A 7608-nucleotide genomic window follows, 5' to 3' on the forward strand; every position below is an offset into this window, starting at 1 on the left:
TGGGATGGGAATGGGGGGACGAGGACAAATATGTGATACCTTAATCAATAAAGAAATTTAAAAAAATAAAAATAAAAAATAAAACCAGTAAAAACATATTATTTTCAAAAAGGGAAAAGAATGTGGAAGCTGTCTTTGTATCAATGTGGTGTGATCGCCAAGATATATTATGTACTGTGGAAACCTTTGGAGCAGCAGTCACCAACCAGTGGTCCATGAGGTCCAAAAGGTTGGCGACCGCTGGTGTAGCGTATGCTATTATTTGTGTAAAAAGTACACGGCATGCATATGCTGACTGCATCCTCATGGTGTTGTCTATAACGTTTGTGACAGATATACATGCACATACATTTTTGAAAGATTAGAAAGAAACAGCTCCGTATGCAGTGGTATTGAATGATATCCAAGACATATTGCTATATGACAAGCAAAACAAGGAAAGTATGAGTACTGATACTTTTTAATATTTTTAATGGGAAACTTCAAACACATACACAAGTAGAGAGAGAAAGATAATGCACCCTATGTAGCTATCCCCATATTCATGATAATGAACTCATGGCCATTCTTGTTTCTTTTTTTTTAAAAAAATTTTTTTTATTGATCTCAGAGAGGAAGGGAGAGGGAGAGAGACATAGAAATGTCAATGATGAAAAAAAAGAAAAAAGAAATGTCAATGATGAGAGAGAATCATAGATTGGCTGCCTCCTGCACACCCCCTACTGGGGATTGAGCCCGCAATGTGCCCTGACCGGGAATCTAACCATGACCTTCTGGTTCATAGATCAAAGCTCAACCACTGAGCCACACTGGTCAGTCAAGCCATTCTTATTTCATACATGCCCCCTCCCATTCCCTTGTATCCCACTTGATTATTTTGGAGTAAATCCCAGACACTTTTGCATGTATCTCTATACGTATTCTCATTCATTCATTCATTCATTCATTCGTTCATTCTCTCCCCCCTCCCTCTCTCTCTCCTCTCTCCATAAGCACATTACTTCTAAAAATAAAAACCCATCAATAATTCTTTCATATACTCAAATATCCAGACTGTGTTCAAATTTCCCTGATTTTTTAAGAAGTTTTTTTTTTTTTTTTAACAGTGATTTATTAGAATCAGGTCCAAACAAGATCTATACTTTGTGTTGTTTGAAATGTCTTTTAATTTATAGTCCTCCCCTTCTTTTTATTCCTTTTGCAATTTATTTGTTAGGGAAGAAAAAAAAAAGTTGTTTAATTTATAGCTTTTCCCCATCCTGCCTCTTTCTTTCCTCTTGACAATTTATTTGATGGAAGGAAGGAGAAAAGAAGGTTATTAGTCCTGGAGAATTTTCTGCATTCTGGATTTTGCTGATTGCATCCTCCTGGCATTATTTGTCATGCTGGTGACAGATTTTACTCATTTGCTCCATTCAGGTCCCCTTCCAGCCTTCTCCACTCTGGTCTTTGCCCCCACGAGACTGACCTGTGGGGACTATATCAGCCAGGCTCTCTGGCTTCAGTTGGGCTTGGCCAATAGGGAGCCCTGGTAGGAATGGGAGGGAGGGAGGGAGGAGAATGAGGTCACACTTTATTCCCCTGGCTCCCTCCCTGCTTTGTCTGTGCTTTGTGACTGAAGGTGACAATTTCTCTCAAGACAATTGCTCTACACAACTCCCTCCCCTTCCAGGTTCTGGTAATCTCTCCCTCCTACTGGTAAAGCCTTCTCCGCTGCTCATCCCAGGATCCTGCACTACCCATCACACTCTGCCTTCCCTTTGTAAATACCCCCTCTTCTAACTGTGCTAATCTGAGTCCACCATCTGCTTCCTGGTAGAACCCTAACATACAATGTTTCTATGTCCCAGTATTTCCAGTGAACTGGCAGTTAAATCTGAGGGCTTGATCAGATTCAGGTTAAATTATTTGTAAAAATACTTCATGGATGGCCCAGGTGGCATGGCTCAGTGATTGAGTGTTGACCTATGAACCAGGAGGTTGGGGTTTGATTCCTGGTCAGGCACATGCCCGGGTTGCAGGCTCAATCCCCAGTGTGGGGCATGCAGGAGGCAATCAACCAATGATTATCTCTTATCATTGATGTTTCTATCTCTCTCCTTTTCCCTTCCTCTCTGAAATCAACTATATATATGCATTCCTTTATATAAGTGTAAAAAAATACTTCATGGATGATGTTCAATACGTCATTGTTATCACACCAGAAGGAACATGCTATCTATCCATTATAATGATCCCATCAACTTTTCACCAAATGGTGTTTAGATGTCGTGGATAATCCTTGTCCCTTGCTGTTATCAGGAGTTCGATAATGGTGGGATTCTATCATTTCTTCTTCATGGATTACCTGGAAATCATCTACAAAGAAAACTTCCCTTATCATTTATTTGGTTACCCTGGGGCACAGTTGGTTCAGGAAAGGCAGGATCAATGCCTGCTTCTTCCTCTTTATCAGTTTTCAAAAGTATGACCTAGCCCTAACCGGTTTGGCTCAGTGGATAGAGCATCAGCCTGCAGACTGAAAGGTCCCAGGTTTGATTCCGGTCAAGGGCATGTACCTTGGTTGTGGGCACATCCCCAGTAGGAGGTGTGCAGGAGGCAGCTGATTGATGTTTCTCTCTCATCGATGTTTCTAACTCTCTATCCCTCTCCCTTCTTCTCTGTAAAAAAAATCAATAAAATATATATATTTTAAAAAGTATGACCTGGTTTCTCCAGAGGTAACCAATGATGAAGTCATGGATTTTAAGAGTTGATATTTTATCGATTCATTTTTATTCTTTCTGATGCTCAAATTGTCCCATTCCCTGGCCAGTGAGAGCCACTACAAGTTGGCTCCTGAGTTCTTTAGATACAGTCCCAAGAGTCTTCATGAGTCTTTCATACTTTCCTTGCTTTCTAAAGCAACAAGATATTCCAGGCTCATCTTGTATATTTCCTGCCTCGGAACTGGAATCAGCCATTTCTCCAAGGAGCCCTGGTTCCTTTTAATAAGAAATGGTACTTGAGAAGCCACAGTAGGCATGTTTTTGGATACTGAGTTGTTCGTTATTTCTAGATTGTATTTCAGCTAAGAAAATAATACTTTCAGAGAGAAGATACATCACATGCTCTTACTGATATTTGTGATTTAGCCTGGCCAGTGTTGCTGAGTGGTTGAGTGTCGACCTATGAACCAGGAGGTCATGGTTTGATTCCCTGTCAGGGCACATACCCAAGTTTCAGACTCGATCCCCAGTGTAGAGTGTGCAGGAGACAGCTGATCAATGATTGTCTCTCATCACTGATGTTTCTATCTCTCTCCCCTCTCTCTTCCTCTCTGAAATTAAAAAAAAAAAAACTAAGGAAAGAATGTTCATGTGTCCAAACCACCAGACATCTGGAAGATTACCATCTCAGACCAATCCAGAGACTCAGAATGCAATACTAATTCTTTTCAAAGATGTAATTTTTACTATAAGAACTCTCAACAACAAAAAAAAAGAACTCTCAACCTTTCTCTCTCTCTCTCTCTCTCTCTCTCTCTCTCTCTCTCTCTCTCTCTCTCTCTCTCTCTCTCTCTTTAACACTCTGAGTGCTTACCTGGTAGTATTTCCAATTTGTAAACCCTAAGACCCTTGAGTAAAACTTTGTCATTTTCAATTTTGGCAAAGCCTCCTGATTCATTTACATTCAGTTGACACCATTAACCCGACTCCCATGCAGTCTCCAGATGGTTGCCCAGGCTAGTTAAGGGCTGGCAGGATAAGCTATGCCCACTCCCAGCCAGGTGTTTTATCAAAATGTTATGTAGGCCAAGTGTGACAGGAAAGTGCCAAGCAGCTGAATTCATCTCCCAATTCTTGTCCAGGTTAAGGAAAGACTACCAAGAGAATCCCACTTCATTTCTTCTGGAACATTTCCAAGAGACCATCTAGCTAGGCCCAGGACAGGAGAAGCCATCCTATTAAGCATTCCTAAGAATGTGCCAGCTGAGACTAGTGCCAAGGAAATGTTCTCCTGCCCCCACTTTCCGGTGCCAGAAAGTGAATGTACAGGTAAATACAAAAGATCGTATTTTTATATTTCTCCAGAAGACTGTTGACTAATTAATGTTAACAATGTATTATGGTCCTAGCTGGTTTGGCTCAGTGGATAAAGCATCAGCCTTCGGACTGAGGGTCCCGGGTTCAATTCCGATTAAGAGCACATGCCCAGGTTGCAGGCTTGATCCCCAATACGGGGTGTGCAGGAGGCAGCCAACCAATGATTCTCTCTTATCACTGATCTCTCTCTCTCTCTCTCCCTCTCTAAAGTAAAAAAATATTTATTTAAGAAAACAAACAAAAAAAACACACACCACAATGTATTATGTATGGGGTTTATAAACTAAGTAATAGTGAAACACGTGACACCAATAACAAATTCCCAAAGTGGGAAATGAAGTTGTGGTAACATACTTACATTGTATGTGAAGGGTAAGAATTCATTCAAGGCAGATGGTAATACGTTAAGGAATCATATTGTGATCTATAAGGCAACCACCAAAACATAGAGGCATAATTAGAGGGAGTAAAATGGAATACTGAGAAATTACACATGGCTAAATGATTTACTTTGGCCAGCGAAAGGTGAGTAGGCGTGATGTATGTCACTTCTGGGTAGACACATTTCAGAGCCAAGACTTGGCTCTTGCTGTTCGGTTTCCTTGCTTTGTGTTGACGGCAGGATCGCAGGATGGTGTGCAGTGATTGTGTGGAACAATGCATTCCCCACACCCACACACCACACACTTGCTGACATTCACTGGACATGCAGCATAAGAAATAAACTCTGTGTTAAGCCTCTGAGATCCTTGGTATTTGACGTATACACTTGCATTCCTGGAATAAAACCCACTTAGTCACCATGTATGTATTATTTTTAAGATGCTGGCGGAGTCTCTTTGTAAATAATTTACTTGTTTACTTCATTAATATTTTTAAGTTTGAGATTAATCTATGGTTGTGTGTGTGTGCAATCTATCAGATTTTGATAACAATGATATACTTGCTACATAAAAACAATTTAGCCCTGGCTGGTTTGGTTTAGTGGTTAGAGCATCGGCTCGTGGACTGAAGGGTCTCGGGTTTGATTTCCTGTCAAGGGCATGCACCTCTGTTGCAGGCTCAATCCCTAGCCCCAGTCACAGTGCAAATGGGAGGCACCCAATTGATGTGTCTCTCTCACACCAATGTTTGTCTCTCTCTCCCTCCACTCCTCCCTCCCCTCCACTCTCTCTCTCTAAAAAAAAAAAAAAAAAAATCAATGGAAAAAATATCCTCAGGTGAGGATAATAATAATTTAGATTATTTCTCTTGTTTTCTATGCTTGGAAAGCATTTAAAGAACATTGGAAACATCTATTCTTTAAAGGCTAATAGAATTCTACGAACTTAACTGGACCTGGAGCTTTTTTTGAGAGAGGAAGCTCCATGACAACTTTCTTAAGTTCATCTATGGAAATGGGTCTGTTCGGATATTATATATCTCTACTAGGATTAGTTTGGGTATATTACATTTTTCTTTAAAAAACTATTTCATCTATATTTTTTTCAGATGTACTTGCAGTTATAAATGATTATACTCGTTTTGATAATTATTTCCCTATTATTTTGTGTATTTGTGCTTCTCATTCTAGTAGTTTTAAATTTTTGTTGTTTTTTCCCTAGTAGTTCTTAAATTGTGTTGATTTAAAACAAAACAAAACAAAAAACACACAACAAGCTTCTTTACTGTTCGGCTGCAACCTCCAGAGTTCCCTGGGATGAAATCTAAAACTGGCTCCTGGAGCAACTGAAGGGGCAGGCCAGTCCAGATTGGCAGGTGGCAGGTTTAATATGCAAGGGACCTTACATACGAGGCTTGTCTTGGGGCAGCCATCTGCCAGAATCTTAAGCTTATATAACTTAGCAAAGCTCAGTCATGTACAGTACAGAAAGATGATCTCAACAACACTTGATTCTCTCAAGACTGTAACCTTGAAACAGCTCCAGCTATGGGAACCAACAGGTCCACCACCAAGGTCAACCAGGGGTCACATCTCCTCAATGATCTCCAACACTTCTCATCTTTGTTTTCTAATTATTCTTTATCTTTCTATATACTAGAGGCCTGGTGCACGAAATTCGTGCACTCAGGGGGGTCCCGCAGCCCAGCCTGTGCCCTCTCACAGTCCAGGAGCTCTTGGGGTATGTCCGACTGATGGCTTATGTCCACAGGGAGCAGGCCTAAGTCATCAACCAGACATCCTTAGCGCTGCTGTGGAGGCAGGAGCAGCACTCCCCCTGTGGGAGCGCACTGACCAGCAGGGGGAAGCTCCTGTGTTGAGTGTCTGCCCCTGGTGATCAGTGCGCGTCATAGCGACCGGTCATTCAGTTGTTCGGTCAATTTGCATATTAGCCTTTTATTATATAGGATTGCTGCTAGGAAGCCTGATGACATCTAATTTTTCTTTATTGTATAAGCCAGTTTGTCTTTTTGCCTGGAGGTCCAGAGGATTTCTTTTTTTACTAAGACCTTTCTCAGAGCTGACATAATTTTAGTAGGATCTTTCTTAAATGGACACTTCTGAGTCAACTTTCCCAAGTATGCACAGTGTGTCTTTACAGTATTTATATTTAGGGTGTTTTCTTTTCAGGGGGAGGAAAGTTTTATTGAATTACCATGCTAAATATTAATTTTGTTCCATTTTCTTCTTCTATTCCCATCCAATATAAAATTCAATATAGTTGAATTTTCTTCAACAATATTAAATTTAGATTGCCTTTGCTTCTTTTTCTTGTCACTTTCTCTTATTTTCTCTTTTTTCAGTTGAATATCTTCCCCTTGTGCCTCTTGAATTTAGGTTTCTGAGATACTTCTTTAATTCAATTTCTTTGAGTCCTGTCAGTTCCCATTTCACTTCTACCTGTTGTTTGGTCATCTCCACCACGTTTTTCATTTGTGCTGTGCTGTCTCACTGCCTTCGCTTGTCCAGTTGTTTTTAATTCCTGTTGGAATGTTGCATTACATTTTTCCACCTATAATGGCTTCTTTTTTTAAAAGTATGTTTTACCTGCTAAAATGTTTGAATTTTCTGGTTTTGGTCTCTTCCTACCATATTCCCATAAAGATGCTGCAGTTTCACTGTATTAAAGTGGACATTTGAGCATGCTAGGTTTACCTAAACAATGAGCAGGAGAAACAGTAAGAAGTGGGGCAGGGAGAGGGTTTGGGTGGTTTTCCGTTTCTCAAGGGCTCCCCCTCCTGGTGCTAGTGAGACACAGATTCATTAATACTTGGCACCTTTCGTAGACAGGCTTCCTCGGGTTCTGTTGCTTTAGTAAGTCTATCACAGCCCCTCTGTGCTCCCCATTACACCACCTCCAGAAGGGGTGCCTCACCAAGACCTTCAGTTCTGATCTTGTGCACTTTCCACACCCTTCTTCTCTACTCCTTCCCTGCCAGAGCCAGCTTACCTGGGTAAAGCTGTTGCTATCCAGGTGCTGATATTGCTAGGACTCCTCCAATGTATTGGCAAGTTGTTTCCTTTAAAAAAAATTCTTTATTGTTTAAAGTATTGCAGATGCCCCCCGTAACTCCTCCCCCC

Source organism: Eptesicus fuscus, chromosome 12, assembly GCF_027574615.1.
Source record: "Eptesicus fuscus isolate TK198812 chromosome 12, DD_ASM_mEF_20220401, whole genome shotgun sequence".
NCBI lineage: Eukaryota > Metazoa > Chordata > Mammalia > Chiroptera > Vespertilionidae > Eptesicus > Eptesicus fuscus.